This window comes from Haliotis rubra, unplaced genomic scaffold, assembly GCF_003918875.1.
Source record: "Haliotis rubra isolate DU_JTF1 unplaced genomic scaffold, ASM391887v1 Scf15, whole genome shotgun sequence".
NCBI lineage: Eukaryota > Metazoa > Mollusca > Gastropoda > Lepetellida > Haliotidae > Haliotis > Haliotis rubra.
This window is the reverse complement of record NW_025765447.1, coordinates 2,189,917-2,207,985: the sequence shown is the minus strand read 5'-3', so window position 1 is coordinate 2,207,985 and position 18,069 is coordinate 2,189,917. Positions and strand designations below refer to the sequence as shown.

Sequence of the window (18,069 nt, the reverse complement as noted above, 5' to 3'; positions counted from 1 at the left end):
AAAAGACTCAGGAACGCAGACGTCCGTCTCAATGTGACAGCTACACATATGAGTCTATGAACATGAAGTACGACTCAGCAGAAGTAAAGGAAGCCTCAAACGTATTGTTACCGATTAGGTAACTCGGTTCCAAAACTTTTACCAAACTGTACAATGCATTAGTTAGTTTGGCTAGCTATAACTTACGGCATTTCAATCTATTCATCAATCAAGTCAATGCAAAACCGTGCTATGAGATTTTACTTAGGTCTAGGCTAGTGAAGTCGAGGCTAACGAAGCAGTTATTGGTGACATAGGATGGAACCCGCAAGGGACAACTAAGTGTACGACAAGATATATATTTGATTCGTTACTGGAAGAGAGTGATGAATATGGACCAAGAACGTATGTTTTTAATTGGGAAAATAATCAAACACGGATCAGACACAAGCCTTGGCACTCAGGTTTTTATCGGCGAATGAACACATTGGTAATCACCAAAGAAGCGCCTTTAAACAACATAATCACTGTAAGAGACTACAATCAAGAACTATCGTTACACGCTTTTATAAGAACAAGGGGAAATTCCTTACAATTGGAGAAGGCAAAACGGGGATCGGGGAAAAACAGGCACTACAGAACACAGGCCCTCGTGTTTTTGCAAGGATTAAAAATTTAAACAATATTGTTTTTGAGATGACCCCCGACTCGAAATCCTTCACTGTACAATACATGTATTCTACCGCAGGGGTCCGAATCACTGTTTGGACAATAGTTTTTAAAAATAAAAATCTAGACTTTTGCAATCGTATATTGTTTTTATACGTTATGATATAACCTATATTTCAAATTTGAACGAGAGCGGTGAAGAAATGAATTTTTAAGAAACTTCCACCGCTACACTCATTACATAAAATGCACAAGGGATGACACTCGCGATGCTCAAACAGCCCGAATATTTTAACGAGCGGTTTAATCAAAAGATACGTTTTTCACAAAACGTTGTGTTGAGCTTGTATTCTTTTAACTTTCTGCTCGTCGTATTCAATTTGTCTAATTGCTTTTAATATTTGAACAATGACCCTCGCCTTAGCACTACCCTCATTTTTTGAACAAACGTCTGGCCTCTCTTCGATAAACATCGACCCGTGGATTTTTAGTGACGTGGAAACTTCAGAGGGTCTGCTGTGCTAACGCTCCGACACCGAAAAAGCCATTTATTATTTAATTCTTTTCTAATGTATAATGAGGAGAAAATTGATAAAGTTCAAACCACTGTTTTTTAACTGTGGAAGTGCTTGTAAATTTGTCGGCTCTCAATAAAATAATACAGAAAAATATATTCCTTTTCTCACTTTAGTACATATCAATTGTAAAAAAAATATTAAACAGATCCATCCATGTACATACTTGTTTTCACTTTGATCAAAACAAGATTATAGATTTTGCATGCTTGTTTTACGTTTTTCACTTTGATGAAAACAGGATTATAGATTTTGTTTTATGTCAAATAAGGTCATTGTCAGTATCCATAATCTCTTCTCTTTGTTGTTTGGATTAGTACAGCTGGGCTAGGCAATTAATTAACGAAGGTAACAGTGTAGTGAACCTCAGTGCAACCAACCATAACCTTTGTTGTTTTAACGCGTCTAACTTCTGGGACGTCTAACTTTTGGGAGGACACCGTTATAACGGGTACCCGGGTCGGGTCGGGTAACAGGGGTTCGAGTACCCGGGTAGGAAATTTGGACCCATCCCAGCCCAACTTGGTTGACACGTGTCATCGAATCCCAATTGTGTAGATGGATGTTATGATGTAGCTGGGATATTGCTGAGTGCGGCGTTAAACAACAAACAAACAAAGAGCTTACTATCTACAGCAGCTGTGGTATCTTCATGTTCACACCAAATACTTCGCTAGCCGTGAATCTGGGCTCATTCGCGATTACCACTGTTGCATGACTTCAGTCTGCTATTGCAAATACCTCGGACCCATTCGCAAATAAAAATTTGTTTTGATTTGAACACCCAGAAGTTAGAGATACAAAATAATGTACTTGGTAATCCAGGACTGAAATAGTCATGGGCATAAATAAACACACTGACTCTCCCTCTCTCTCTCACTCACTCACTCACTCATTGTTGTATTTTCTCACACACTCAGTCTCACACTCGCACGCATACACACTGACTCTTTCTCACACACACACACACACACACTCACACACACACACACACACGCACTGTCTCCCTCTCTCACACACACACTCTCTCTCACACACACTGACCCTCCCTCACACATATACACTCACTCTTTTCGCTCTCACACTCTTTCGCTCTCTCACAAACACATTGACTCTCTCTCTCTCACACACACACACACACTGACTCTCTTCACTCTCCTGACTCTCTCTCTCTCTCACACACACAAGCCCGGATTCTATTTCTTGAACACTCATTGTCGTACTTTCTCTCACACAAACTCTCTCTCATTCTCTCTCTAATTAACTCTCTCTCTCTCTCTCTCTCTCGCACACACACTGACTCTTTCTCTCTCTCGCACACACACTGACTCTTTCTCTCTCTCGCACACACTCACACTCAGTCTCTCACACCTACGCTCTCGGATGCTATATCACATACTCATTGTCGTTCTTTCTCTTACACACACTGACTCTCAAACACACACACTAACTCTCACAAACACATACTGACTCCCCTCTCTGTCACTCACTCACACACACACACTCGGTCTCTTTCTCACACACAGAGAAACACCCAATCTCTCTAACACACATATACTCTCTCTCTCTCTCACACTGACTCTCTCTCACACACTCTACTTCTATCTCTTGCACACTCATTGTCGTACTTTCTCTCACACACTCGGCCTCTCTCCCACAGACACCGAAGCGCGCTCTCTCTCCGCCTTTCTCTCTCTCTCTCACACACACACACACACACTCAGTCTCTCTCGTACACACACACACACTTTCAGTTCTAACTCTCATACTCATTGTCGTACTTTCTCTCTCACACAAACACACTCAGTCTCTCTCCCTCTCTCACACTTACTCTCCCACGCTCACAAACACACACTCTCGGACTGTTTCTCTCCTACACACACATATCTGCAGTGTATCCCTCATGCAGGGAAAACGAAAACATGCAGCTCAAAGTGTTTGGCCTGTTTGAAGTATTGTTTGCTTCACGGAGGGACATACAGAACGCGTCACTGTTGTACCGTCACTGTATACTGCAAAGCTGTGCAATAAATATTTAGCACCAGGTGTTATGTTGTTGATATTACACGGGACTGTGTTCAGACGTTCCGGAATACAGATTTATTAGTGTGGTACTTCTCGGGAGGTGCATCCGGTGAGGTGAGGTGAGATTGGGTTTAATTAACGTCACGCTGAAGAATATTTCGCTCATATGACGACGTGCATGCGTGTGTATGTGTAGGTGCGGCTGCTTGTACTACCCCAGACTGAAGCTGGTTTTATAGTGCTAGCTCACTGAGATACCATGCCGCAGTGAAGCATGAATAACCCACTCAGACACATTATACTGAATCCGAGCCGACCAGTCCTTGTTGTACCTATTAAAGCCGAGCGCCAGGCAGGGACCAACAAGTACCATATTTTAACGTCTTTTGGTCGGGTTCATCCGAGTTGGGTGGGTTCGTAAGAGGCGACTTACGGGATTGGATGGTTGGATTCGCTGACTTAAAGCATGATATCATATTACCAGTTTGTAGATGGATGTCCTTGACTGTCCGGACTCGCCATTGACTGTCTGCCGAAATATAACTGGAAACTTGCTGAGTGCGGCGTCGAACAATATATTAAACAAAAATAACATCGGGACAGCAAGGGCATGGAAATGAACACGATGATGTCTGCCAAGACCTTGGATAAGACAAGCAAAGTAACGTTATGTACAATCGAAATGGTAACATTTCATAAAAAGCTTCTATTCTATTCATTCTACATTCTACTCTCCGTATTGACGTCATGTGGTGAAGGTCTAAATTGTTGACGTCCAGCGATCGTAATGATTCAACACCTGACTCAGTGAGTGAGTGAGTATGAATTTACGCCGCTTTAACAATAGTCCAGCAAACATTTGCGATGCTCTTACTAGAATGAGGAAACAGCGTCATAACCTTACCCACTACAAAGTAACCTAAAACTATTCGTTTTATCCCAGAAAAAAGTACAGTTTTGAAATATATTCATATAGCCCTTGACAACGGCATTTCGTGGTATTTTGTTTAAATACTGACATTTGGCCGACAGTTCCGTGTGTCACAGAGCCCTCGCAGAGATATTTATCTCTGAATGTCTGATCTACATCCAGACAGCGTTGTATAGCTAGAAGATATTGCTTTCAAAACAAGCATCAGAGTGAGTGAGTATTTTTTTATGCTGTTTTGGGCAATATTCTACCAATATCACGGCGTGGGACAATGGTCTTCACACATTTTTCTTATGTGGGGACTCGAACCCGGGTCTTCGGCGTGACGAGCGAACGCTTTAACCAGCAGGCGACCCCACCGCCCGACAACGCATCAGAAGAAACCCGAACAAACGTTCTACGTATTTCATTATACTAGTTCATATGGTTGTGTCTTGGTAATTCTTGGTAAGTTATGTACCCGTAAAGGTCCGGGTTAGAATGAACCTTCAGTAACCCATGCTTGTCGTAAAAGGCGACTAACGGGATAGGGTGGTCAGGTTCGCTGGCTTGGTTAACATATGCCATCGGTTCCCATTTGCGCAGGTCGATGCTCATGCTGTTGATCACTGGATTGTCTGGTCCAGACTCGAATATTTACAGACCGCCGCCATATAGCTGGAATATTGCTGAGTGCGGCGTACAACTGAACTCACTCACTCGCTCACTCATTCTGAAGTTATGATACTATATAACGGAGACTATCACCTCACATCTCAAACAAGACCAGTGACTCTGTAAAGATCACTTTTCTCACTGGATATGTAGTCTAGTCCTGTATGGGGGGTCTAAGTACTGCTAAAATACTAATACTATATACAATTATATCTTGACTTCAGACATCAGATCAGGCATACACCATCTGAAAAGAAGAAAACCTAATGGTATCGCAAACGAGAACATATTCAACTGACAACCATGAGATCATTCGAAAAGGTATGACATGTTGTTTGTGACCGGAAGTACTAATCAACGTAAGGTCTCGCAAAGCTCCGTGACCTACTTACGGGCCCTACTGATGGGTACACTGTGTTCAGTGTTCTATGCAAGAGGACGAATGTGACATGTGTTCTTGTTAACCGTCCTGCTCTCAATGTAATTGGGGTATTTCTTTATTTTACTATGACAGTGAAGTTGTAACAGACTTTTACATTAATACACAAGTTAACAAGTTACTTCCGGTGACAAACAACGTTTCATACCTTTTCGAATGGTCTCATGGTTGTCAGTTCACAGTAAGGAACCGATGATCCTTGCATGTATAACAAATCCCAAATTAGCCAACTATTACGACTGCCAACAGATGTGCATACTTGTCCGGTCTAGTATGGTCATGTTTTGGCGGTCGCGCAATTTGGAAACAAAACTGGTTCTTAAATATACTCTTGCCACCGGAAATCTGGTACCGGAAGTAGCGCCTCGCGAGACTTCCGGCCCCTGTTCATTTCAGGACTAGTTCAAGCAGCAAAGGGCAGCAAACACAAACCAATAATGCTAACTACCTAACACTCAGTCTGACAAAATACATAAAATGTAGCACGAATCCTTGATAATGATCATCTGACATTCAAATTGTTATCATTCTTTAATTCAGCATATTATGTGTAAAATCAGTCTCAGCTATCTGACAACGCGGTGCAACAGGCAAGTAGCTTTTCATCCCAAGTCACCTCACTGTCTCATAGACAGACACACAGGCAAACAGACAGACAGAAGTATTTTATTAAAGTGTCACATGACAGTTACAATAGGTGTTCTGGAGGGACCGCAAAGAACTGATGTTCTCGGACACAGTGCTTGATAGCACAAATACACCTTAAGCGCGGCAAGGACATTAGCGTTTCATGCTGCTCGCGATTCATTGCGAAGGTCGACAGCGTACGGTTAACAGATGTTAGCCTTTCAGTTTTAGGCGCTGATGACGGGCTGTTGACGGGTAGCTGTCTCTTCCAAGTGATAGGTTTTCAACTAGAGTAGTAGTTAAATAGAAATAGAAATAGTAGAGAAAATTATCCATTAACATTTAACATTTGCTAGATAGACATTTTTTTCATGTTATGTTTAACTTCATTATTTATTAGTTTATTTCACATTTCTCGTTGCGTTATAAGGGGATTTCGCGTTTAGTTGGTTAAAAGGTGATTTCACGTTTAGTTGATTGAAAGGTAAGTCAAAATTTATGTAGTTTAGTTTAACTTCCACCGCAAAACATAGGTATTCTAGTTTAATTTCCACTGCGTACCAATAGGTATAATCAAGGCATTCAAAATAGTTCTATAATAAAACTGTCATCCAGCTATAACTCGGTTATGAGACACTAACAATTTAAAACTTATGAAATATAAAGAAGCATATTACAAAATAGAGTATTAAATGAACAATATAAATAAGAAACTTAGTGAGAATATACAACCATTGTGTAAAAAACATAAAACATTATATAAGAGCATTTCATAATATCATACGGTAAATTGTTCTTAAACTATTTTAGAAAGTATATAAAAGTTTAAGTAGGCGCATGTAAATTGCGTCTTTAAAACATTTTTGTTAAATTATTGGCTAACTTGTACAAAATAAATATGTATATGCTAATGCGAGTATTGGTATCAAATGTTTATTCTTGCACTGAACAAATGTTTATGATAATGAAGGAAGACGTTACAGGAACACCTTTTGAAATAATGCCATCAAACGCCGGAGGTAACGCCATCAAACGCTGGAGGTAGCGTCACATCTAGCATGTTTAAACAAGGTATGAATAATATTCTTTATATAAGAACAATCCCTTTCATGTATAACCAGTCGTTTTGTTTACATACATGTACAAAGTTTCATAATGTATATGTTAATCTAATTCACTTGTTATGCCAAAAACATGTGGTTAAATACTTCAAAGCCATACTTTCATTTTCAATAATATCTTTATTCTTTAGTTTGACTATCTGCGGTATCATTGGTATTGATACTTATCTGTAAAGTTTCATTTGGAGAAGTATTAAATGAACATATCAGTACCGATATTCAAATGCTTTCTGATTTATGATTATGAAACATAATGACAGAGCATCGAACATTTATGTACGCTTCATCAAAGTTATGTGTAACAACACAGCTGTGTCGTTGTATTAACATAGCTGTACGACTATTGTATATAATACTTCCTTTCAACATGAAACACAGCCACATACCCAGTCTGTATATAATTATAACATTACGGTTGTATAAATACCACCCAGGACAACTGCATTACATTCGAGGAAGATGGGAGCTCCTATTCAGACAAGGTATGTGTCGGTATATGTTTAAACCACCAGCTGCAACGATCCGGGTTAAGATTGGTCTTCAGCTACCCGTGCTTGTCGTAAGAGGCGACTAACGGGATCTGTGAGGTGAGGTGAAATTGGGTTTTACGTCGTGCTTGAGAATATTTCGCTCATATGACGACGTGCATGTGTGTGTATGTGTATGTGCGGCTGCTTGTACTAGCCCAGACTGAAGCTGGTTTTATAGTGCTAGCCCACTGAGATACCATGCCGCAGTGAAGCATGAATACCCACTCAGACACATTATACTGACTCCCAGCCGACCAGTCCTTGTTGTACCAATTAATGCCGAGCGCCAGGCAGGGACCAACAAAAGTACCATACTTTAACGTGTTTTGGTATGACGCGGTCGGGGATCGAACCCGCGACCTTCAGCTCTCCGGGCGGACGCTCTAACCACTACACCACAGAGGCGGTCCTAACGGGATCTGGTTATCAGGCTTGCTGACTTGGTTGACACATGTCATCGTATCAGTTACGTACATCGATGTTCATGGTATTGATCACTGTATTGTCTGGTCCAGACTCAATTCTTTAGACCTATAGCCATGCGTAAGAAATCTCTGCTAAAAGCAGTGATTGTACAACTCTGACTATATCATGAATATATATTTATTTTTAGCAGTGTTGCAGCTGTACTATGTTTGTAAACAATCGAGTCTGGGTAGCATTTCAATGCCAATCACTGGATTGTTTGGTCCGGACTCGATTTTTTACAGGCCACCTTCGTACAGTCGGAATACCTCTTAATGCTTAATGCTTAAGCATTACCTCAAAGTCAATAGGACATCTCCATTATCGTTGTCTTTGATATTGAAGAAAGCCAATCAGGTAGCATTTGTGAGAAAAAAGAACGTAGTATCCGCCTCAGTGTGTTGATGCTCTGGGGGATATGACTCTAATCAGCACACAAGTCCGTCTTGGGATCCACACGATTTATTCTGGTAGTTACAAGGGGTGGCTCTGAACTCTCGAGTTTCAGTCCAACCCGCCCAGCACTGCTGGTTCACAATTATTTATACCTTCTATTAATTGACATAGCTGACATTCCTGGCCCGTACCCGGCTTTTCCCCCATTCCATGTTTGGTGTAGGTCACTGTGGTCAGTTTATGTGTTTAGCCAGGGTTATGTCTCCCCCGATCGGATTCTTGACCAATGGGGGAGGGGTGACTCATGTCGCCAATTCGAGTTCCCTAATACCGAGACCGATCCGTGACTCTTACCACGGATCTCAGTGTAGTGTTGATTCTCAGCAACGAATTACATAGAGTAATTAATTGTCATGACTGTGAATACATAATTGTCATGTGAATGCATAATTAATGGTCAGAAGGAGAAAGAACAAGCCAAGAAACGTGGTGAAAAAAATAAATCAAGAAGTTGTTATCCATAAGATTTGTCTTGTATTACTACACTCTCTAAATGCCTTTGGGGCGGCGGGGTAGCCTAATGGTTAAAGCGTTGGCTCGTCACGCCAAAGACCCGGGTTCGAATTCCCACATGGGTACAATGTGTGAAGCCCATTTCTGGTGTACCCCGCCGTGATGTTGCTGGAATATTGCTAAAAGCGGCGTAAAACCAAACTCAGTCAGTCAGTCTAAATGCCTTTGAAGAATTTCAGTCTTCATATCTGTCTGTGCAATGAATTGCCAATACTTATTTCGTCATTCTGTGTCAAAGTTTCTTGTCTTCAGTAAAATTATCGCCATCCTAGCTGTCTTCATCCTCATCAGCGCCATCGATGTTACAGCCCAGGATGACCTTGTTGGTGGCCGGGCTGGTTTTGACGCCAAAAGACAGTTTAATTGCCAGTTCGGTGGAATTCTGAGCAAGGTAGTGTTTTTTCGTTTGCTCTCCACGGAGTATTAGTTTACTGGTCACGTAACTTGAGTAGCGTGTGACCCATGAACATCCAGGTCAGAATTGGTCTTCAGCAACCCATGCTTGTCGTTAGAGGCAACTAACGGGATCGGGTGGTCAGGCTCGCTGACCTAGTTGACACATGTCATCGTATCACAATTGCGTAGATCGATTCTCATGCTGTTGATCACTGTATTGTCTGGTCCAGACTTGATTATATACAGACCGCCACCTAGTCTGTCGTGCAGACCCTGAAGCAAATATATCCAAGAAAGCCCACGCAAGTCTAGATTTCCTCAGCTTCTGAAAAATGAAGAAAGTCTCAGGGCTTCTTTCCATTATATATTTTTTTTTTTATACTATGAACTTTTTTCAGTAAAGTATGTTCATTTCAGGGACAAGTTGTTAGTCTAACCGTCACAATAAAGCTGGAATATTGCTGAGTGCGGCGTAAAACTGAACTAACTCACTGAGTAGAGTGCAGCCAGTTCACACATCGACATGACCTGTCCTGGGTACCAGAATTGCGAGACAATGTAAAGGTTTTCATGATCATGAATCGTATTTCAGTCGTCTATACTCCTTATCATTCCATACAAGGGGCAGAGGTGTAGACTAGTGGTTTAGACGTTCGCTTCTCACGTCGAAGACCCGGGTTCGATTCCCCACATGGGTACAATGTGTGAGGCCCATTTCTGGTGTCCCCCGCCGTGATGTTGCGTGAATATTGCGTGAATATTGCAAATGCGGCCCCGCCGTGATGTTGCGTGAATATTGCAAATGCGGCGTAAAATTAAACTCCCTCACTTATTCCATACAACAACAAATGGACCTTATTTCAACAATATTTCCTTCCAGACATATAAGTGAAGGCAACATTACAATTGTCTTAAGTGGTAGGGCGTTTATTGTTGTTGTTTTTTTTTAAATCAAACCCACAAGGCACGATCATCATTGCATTAAAATACCTATTGTACGCTAATTCATGAAAAGTGCAGGTTTTCGTCTTTGGCGGCGTAAGTAACCAGCAGTTGGAGCGTTCTGTGTGCACTTGGACCTGACCAAACCAAACTGATGTAAAAGATTTGTGCTGAAATATTTTGATAGTTGTGGAGTATCTGGCGGATCCACGTGTTATTGTTGACTAAAGATACAGCTAACTGCCATCTTGCCTCTGTAGATACATGTATACTCAAAGGCAAAAATCATTGTGATTGACTAGAAGTTAGATATGAGAATTAACAACTGATTTTTTATGATGAGACATTTTTAATACTGCAAAAAAAAAATCCACAATAACATTGCAAATGGCACATTTTAACTTTTTTGGCGGACACATGCTCATCAGGTCACATCGAGAGAACGGTCAAAATTAAATTCAGTCAATAACGTGTATGTCCACCATGAGCATTGATGCATGCTTGACGCCTGCGCCCCATAGAGCCAATCAAACGTCGCAAGAAGTCTTGTGGAATGGCATTCCATACCCGTGGAAGCATCTGAAGGAGTTCCTGAAGCGTGACCAGGGGATTTGGCCAACGTCTCAATCCAGTTCATCCCAGACGTGTTCGATAGGGCACAGATCTGGGTTCGGCCATCACTAGACTAAGGCTTAGTCTCTGAATATATATAATTTTGATAGTAACAAACAAGCCCATTTAAATTGAAAAGGAGCCCTAGGGAGACCAGAGATTCAGAACCTGAGGAAATCTAGACTTGCTTTATTTAGGGCTTTAGCACTGCAGAGAGAGCTTGGCAGTAGGGAAAATAATGTGGTTCAGGGACTGTGAGACAGACTAGGCCATCACCACTGCAGGCGTAGACGCTGGTGACGTAATGTCAAAATTTGTCGTCTGGCAGGACGTCTATAGCACCTATTCTGTGTGCAGCCACACGCCGACGAATAGTCCTTGGTGATATCCTGTTGACACCAGGAACTATTCGGGCTGGCAGTGTGAGTGGTTGAAATCTTTGGCGCAGATATGTGGTTCGAATCCAACGATCGTTGCGTTGCGTGGCGTAGTTACAGGTGGACGGCCACTTCGAGGACGGTCTGCAACGACGGCGTTTTGTTGATCACGTCCCCACAAGCGGCATATGGCGTTCCTGTGCACGTTAAACTGCTGCGAAACTTTGCGCTGGGGTGTGCCGGTTTCAAGCATTCCAATGGCTTGCCACCTTTCATTTTCAATGAACAGTGGCATTGAGAAATGCAAGCAGATTCTTTCAAATTTGTGTTTTTCGGACCCGTCGACGCCTGAACAATGATTTGGGTGACAATGATTCGAGGTTTTGAGGCCACACTTTTTAAAGGGCACGTTTTATGCCTTTTTTTCACGGACTTCTTGAAGCACGAAAACTGCATGCAAAACAAAAACCTACCGACAGGACCTTGTTTGGGTTATGGATTACGTGTAGTATAAGTAATATTACAATGCGTTATAACACAATTCCTATTTATATAAACAAATGTGTTGATCACACTAACTTTTGCCTTTGAGTATATATAAACGAGGGGCGATCAAAAAAGTAGTTGGCCTCCACAGAATAAAAGAAGTTGTATATCCATAATAATTGTCATTATTCTTCATCAACTCAACTTCTAAAATGCCCATCAAAGAAGACACCTAACAGGGGTTACAACAAGGGAGTATTAATTGCTGTATTGCATGTGAAAACTTATGGTCCGACACTGTTTTGAGAATACAAACAGAACTTCATTGTTGCATAAGAAATACATATAGGCATTTTCTGTGTGCTAAAACTGTATGTACCTAAGTACATTTTCAGATTCTTCTAGCAATGGCAAAGTAGGGTTTAGTTTACGGATTCAAATAAATCAAATACATTTTAATATCATACGTAATAGACGTCATAGTTTTGCATGACATGATCAAAAATCGAGGTAAAAAAACACAGAAATGGGATCAATCATACCATCCAGGCATTAGAAAACCTGAAAAAGCTCTCTGCTTTGACACTTTATTACAATCAGACAAGAACTACCGGGGATATTTTCAAATAACTGCATCCGATGGGCATCCACCCTTCTTAATGTCACACTGACTGATGAGCGAGGCTGATCATCGTTTTCACAATCACTAGCGTCTGGCTCGAACAAATTAGGCCTAGCGACACCAAGCGATTTTGACAGAATCGTCTATGAAAACAAGTTGTAACTCGGAAACTAGGCAAAGCAGGAGACAAAATCAAATGACAGTAGATTGTGAGAACATATAGCTTTCATTTTTCACAACAGTTGTCACGATTTCAGGTTTATACAAACCTGTAAACAAGATAATTTACCCCCTGAAATGTACATGAATTCTGCATCGGCCATCATATCTATTCCTCATATGGCGACACAGAGACGCACCGCTCTGATTGGTTGAAATTTCGTTCGCGGTCGAGAATTGTGCACTGTTGTCGAAAAGGTCGATTTAAGTCAATTAAAGATCGAAATGAGTAGTTTTAATGACGGGGTTTCATTTATAACGATGCCAATTAGTGATTTGTGTATTTGTACGCCCCTAGAGTATATTTAACATTATGGTGTGCAGTACGTGTAGGCAGTGTTTTGGTGAGTATGTTTGCGTGATGGGACAAAACATAAGATCTTATATTTATAATTTACTGTTTCAGTTGTGCAGACCCCAAGGGGGATCGGAGTCCGGAAATGACGAGTAATTATCTCACAGATAACCAAACACATCGCTGGCTTGTTCTTGGTTCAACATTAAGTATCTCAATGAAATACAAATGTATATGTGAACTTTTGTTCTCTTTTCATGTTTCATATATATAACATATATAGTTAGTTCAGCCGTACGAGGGTAGCACATGTTAAAACGTATCACGACACATTTGATTTTTAAACCCATGTAGCTACCCACTGACTCCTTGTACAGGGATGATTGTATATACCCCAATCTGATTTATCTGTAATAGATTTTCACACTTAACTCCAAGATATGAGTAATTAGGATTTGATAGATAAATCTAAATAGAATAAACTACTGCACGGATGCTGATGTCAGAAGTCTGAAATGAAGCACTGAAATTTCTTCACCTAGCACTATCAAGTTACCTTTTCCCCAATAACTATAGTGAGTTGGTGAGTTGGGTTTTACGCCCCTTTTTCCCCCAATATTCTAGCAATATTACGCTGGAGGATACCAGAAATGTATCAAATATGTTCTATTTACCAAGATTTCAAATGGCGCCATACCACTCCTCTTCAGAAGTTGCTTGATCAAGGCTATAACACCAAAATGGTGTCCTATTTTGACTTGTACCAAAAGTTCCAGAATTTTTTCTCAGCTGGACTACTAATGTTGCTCCATTGGTTTGTTGTTTAACGCCGCACTCAGCAATATGGCTGTGGTCTGTCAATAATCGAATCTGGACCAGACAATCCAGTGATCAACATCGCCAGTGTCAATCTACGCAATTGGGACACGATGACATGTGTCAACCAAGTCAGCCTGACCACCGATCTTTTTTAGTCGCCACTTCCGACAAGCATGGGTTACTGAAGACCAATTCTAACCAGGATCTCCACGGGTCGCTGGACAACTGACTTGCCCATGCCTGTGTTTATGATGAATGCCACCGATGGGGCAGGATGCAGTTGCCATAAGATGAACACCTGGTGTCAACACTGTTTGATAGTGGTTCCTGAACACATACTTACGATAAAGTCAACTCATACAATCGACCTTGCTCTTGGCAGAGATTTCTTGTGGATGTGGAAAGGGATTTGTTGCTTTTATTGAAGACCCTTAATGGATTTGTTCACCTGGCTTTTAATGGGTGAAGAATAGTCACGTTTGTGCCCAAAGTTATGTTACTTGCATTAGATCGTTATTTGTGGAGTTATGTTTGCAACATGTCTCATGAATGTAAATAAAGTGCAAAAATTGTCCAAGAAGATTAATGTCACTCTGAAATATTAATGGCCCCAATAGCTGACTGGCACTTGGAGACCCTTGCATGGCGAGCATCTTAACTCGGCTGTGAATAGTGTACCGTTGAGTTTTAGCATCGGCATTATTTCAGCCATATGGCGATGAGACCAAGTCTGCATACATAATCATTTAAGTACAAAGTATAAATGAGTTTTTGTTTAAAAACATTTATTCATTACATCATTATTTACAAACAGGAAAAGTCATAGCACCAATTTTAATAACAAGCAATAGTGTACCAGCCCAATCTCATCTTCTGAACATGAGATACCAAACTATAAGTGCCTGTGGGTAATGCAGATGCCACATTGTTCTGGATGTAGGTGCCAGATGTGTTCCATCAACCGCTTATATACAGTGTTGTAGTCCGACATCCACACTCACCGCCCCCACATGTGACAAGCATCATCAGTTGCAAGATAATTCGTGACAAGTATAATTAGTTGTAAGATAAGAAGTATCATCAGCTGTACAATAACACGTGACAAGTATCATCAGTTGAAAGATAACACATGCATCTAGTTGAACATGCAACTACCCACATACTGAAAGAAGATTATATCGGGAATATTATCAGCGGACATGTCCTCGATGAAGTTTAGAGCCTGAAAGTCAATGTACAAACCACAAAGACACAACTTAAAGCAGTTACACAACAGTTGAACGTGAAAGAGACACTTCCAGAAAGAATCTGGGAAAACTAAGTGGCAAGTTGACCAAAGACATCCGTGCATTACAGCTGCAGCTCAGACGGTAGTTGATTTGCGATGGATGGTGAAATCTCAACTAAAGGCAAAAACAATCACTGGTCTTACAGAGGACTTAAATACACTGAATATCAGTTGCTGTGGGATGAGGAAAGAGATTAAAGAATGTGATGTTAATGAAAGTTTTCTGACACCATCATTGTCTCAGTAGGTGTCATTCAAGGGTTTGACCTTGACGTATCCTGGAACTACAGTTTTAGTAAAGATTAGTCGCTTAATTAATACACAATCTTGATATTGAAACATGTACCCTTCACAATCTGTGATTAATACACTGTAACTTCTAAGGCAAAAAACAGTCATCAGAAGATGACACATTCCCCGGCCCCCATAAGTTTTCAAGAACAAATCAACTGACGGTTACTTAAAGTCCAACTTGATTTTTTTTTTTACTAAGTCCAAATCTTTTCCATGTCAGAAGTGAAGCACTGAAATTTCTTCACCTAGCACTATTAAGTTACCTTTTCCCCAATAACTATAGTGAGTGGCAGGAGGATACCAGAAATGTATCAAATATGTTCTATTTACCAAGATTTCAAATGGCGCCATACCACTCCTCTTCAGAAGTTGCTTGATCAAGGCTATAACACCAAACACACACACACACCCCCCCAAAGTTAAGCATTCAGCAAGTTGTATAGTAGACCAGTGGATCAGCAAAATCAGGCGTAAGATAACACGTAATGAACATCATCAGGTGTCAGATAACACGTGACAAGCATCATCAGGTGAAAGATAACACGTGACAAGCATCATCAGGTGTCAGATAACACGTGACAAGCATCATCAGGTGTCAGATAACACGTGACAAGCATCATCAGGTGTCAGATAACACGTGACAAGCAAAATCAGGTGTCAGATAACACGTGACAAGCAAAATCAGGTGTCAGATAACACGTGACAAGCATCATCAGGTGTCAGATAACACGTGACAAGCAAAATCAGGTGTCAGATAACACGTGACAAGCATCATCAGGTGTCAGATAACACGTGACAAGCAAAATCAGGTGTCAGATAACACGTGACAAGCAAAATCAGGTGTCAGATAACACGTGACAAGCATCATCAGGTGTCAGATAACACGTGACAAGCATCATCAGGTGTCAGATAACACGTGACAAGCAAAATCAGGTGTCAGATAACACGTGACAAGCATCATCAGGTGTCAGATAACACGTGACAAGCAAAATCAGGTGTCAGATAACACGTGACAAGCATCATCAGGTGTCAGATAACACGTGACAAGCAAAATCAGGTGTCAGATAACACGTGACAAGCATCAGGTGTCAGATAACACGTGACAAGCATCATCAGGTGTCAGATAACACGTGACAAGCAAAATCAGGTGTCAGATAACACGTGACAAGCAAAATCAGGTGTCAGATAACACGTGACAAGCATCATCAGGTGTCAGATAACACGTGACAAGCAAAATCAGGTGTCAGATAACACGTGACAAGCAAAATCAGGTGTCAGATAACACGTGACAAGTATCATCAGGTGTCAGATAACACGTGACAAGCAAAATCAGGTGTCAGATAACACGTGACAAGCATCATCAGGTGTCAGATAACACGTGACAAGCAAAATCAGGTGTCAGATAACACGTGACAAGTATCACCAGGTGTACAATATCATGTGACAAGCATCATCAGTTGTAAGAAAACACCCAACATGTATAATCAGTTGTAAGATAACACTTCACAAGTATGTTGCCATATATCACATAAGTATCCCATAAATAACACCTACATGTGGCATGCACTCTGTAATGCAACACTGTTTCATCTCGAGGCAAAGGTGTTGGAGAACTTTAACCCTCCCTTGGACCCAACAAGACTACAGAACGACTGAGGCAGCTGCCATGAGAGTCATTGAGAGAGAATTTCCTGATGCCATCATCAAGGGCTGCTATTTCCACTACTCACAGGCCCTGTGGAGGAAGATTCTCCCCCTGATTTATCAGCGCATCGAGGAATTCAAAGACTACATGGTCCGCACGTGGGTCGACTACTAGGAAAGGTTTCCGTTACCCCTGTGGAACCACAGCGAGAAAGAAAGACCAAGACCTAACAAATTGGCTGGGTTTCACAGGAGACTGAACAGGACTTAGCACCACCGTCATCCAAACATCTTCGGTTCATTGAAATAGTGAAGACAATTGAACTGGCAAACAGGGCCAAGATTGCGCAGCTGGCCTCTGGAGCTGCTCCACTATGTAAGAAGAGAGTGTATCAGGAGATACAAAACAGGATAGACCGAAAGACCAAAGTGACATATTTTTTTCACTATCATATACTGATCAATTTTATGCAGACTATAATGGTTTTTATGTCTTTCTGACATCAAAAACTAAAATTATTATTTTGTTATTTTATCATTCTGCATGAATTATTCCATTATCTATGTAAGGTAACAGGTAATTCCTTAGCTGTGCATTCAGCAAAAACATGTGTTGTTTTTTGTCTAACAAATGGGAGGACACCAGCTGGCATTCTGCCAAACACTTATCGGTAGAGGCATTAGTCTTCCTAGAAGCGTGCTACACAGTTCACTTGCACAATACAGATGGTTATATTCCTCAGTCTTGTGTTGTTTGGTGTCAGCGACATACAAGCTGATGCCAGTTTGGCAGCTTTGACTGATGGAAGGGGAGATTAATGCATGGAAACTTACAGCTGGTAACACTAAGACTCAAATGATTAACGACTTTAAAGAGTTGAAAACTGACCGGAACACTCGTTCCTCCCCTAATAAAGCATCTAGTCGAACATGCAACTACCGACATCCTGAAAGAAGACTATATCGGGAATATTATCAGCGGACATGTGCTCGATGAAGTTCAAAGCCTGAAAGCCAATGTACAAACCACAAAGACAAAACTGAAAGCAATAATGCAAGAGCTGAGGCATGTTCAAAGTGAAAAAGACACT

At 41.1% G+C, this 18,069-nt stretch overlaps 2 long non-coding RNA genes across 2 annotated transcripts; both read left to right on the top strand.

Annotated features, from left to right (window-relative positions):
* Positions 1-6,881: 6,881 nt before the first annotated feature.
* LOC124270175 lies at positions 6,882-13,158 on the top strand. The gene is made up of 4 exons (XR_006896699.1): positions 6,882-6,970; positions 7,455-7,502; positions 9,237-9,375; positions 13,045-13,158. It is a non-coding gene; the product is annotated as an uncharacterized LOC124270175 (long non-coding RNA).
* Positions 13,159-15,830: 2,672 nt separating this feature from the next.
* LOC124270174 lies at positions 15,831-17,144 on the top strand. The gene is made up of 2 exons (XR_006896698.1): positions 15,831-16,391; positions 16,730-17,144. It is a non-coding gene; the product is annotated as an uncharacterized LOC124270174 (long non-coding RNA).
* The last annotated feature ends 925 nt before the right edge of the window (positions 17,145-18,069 follow it).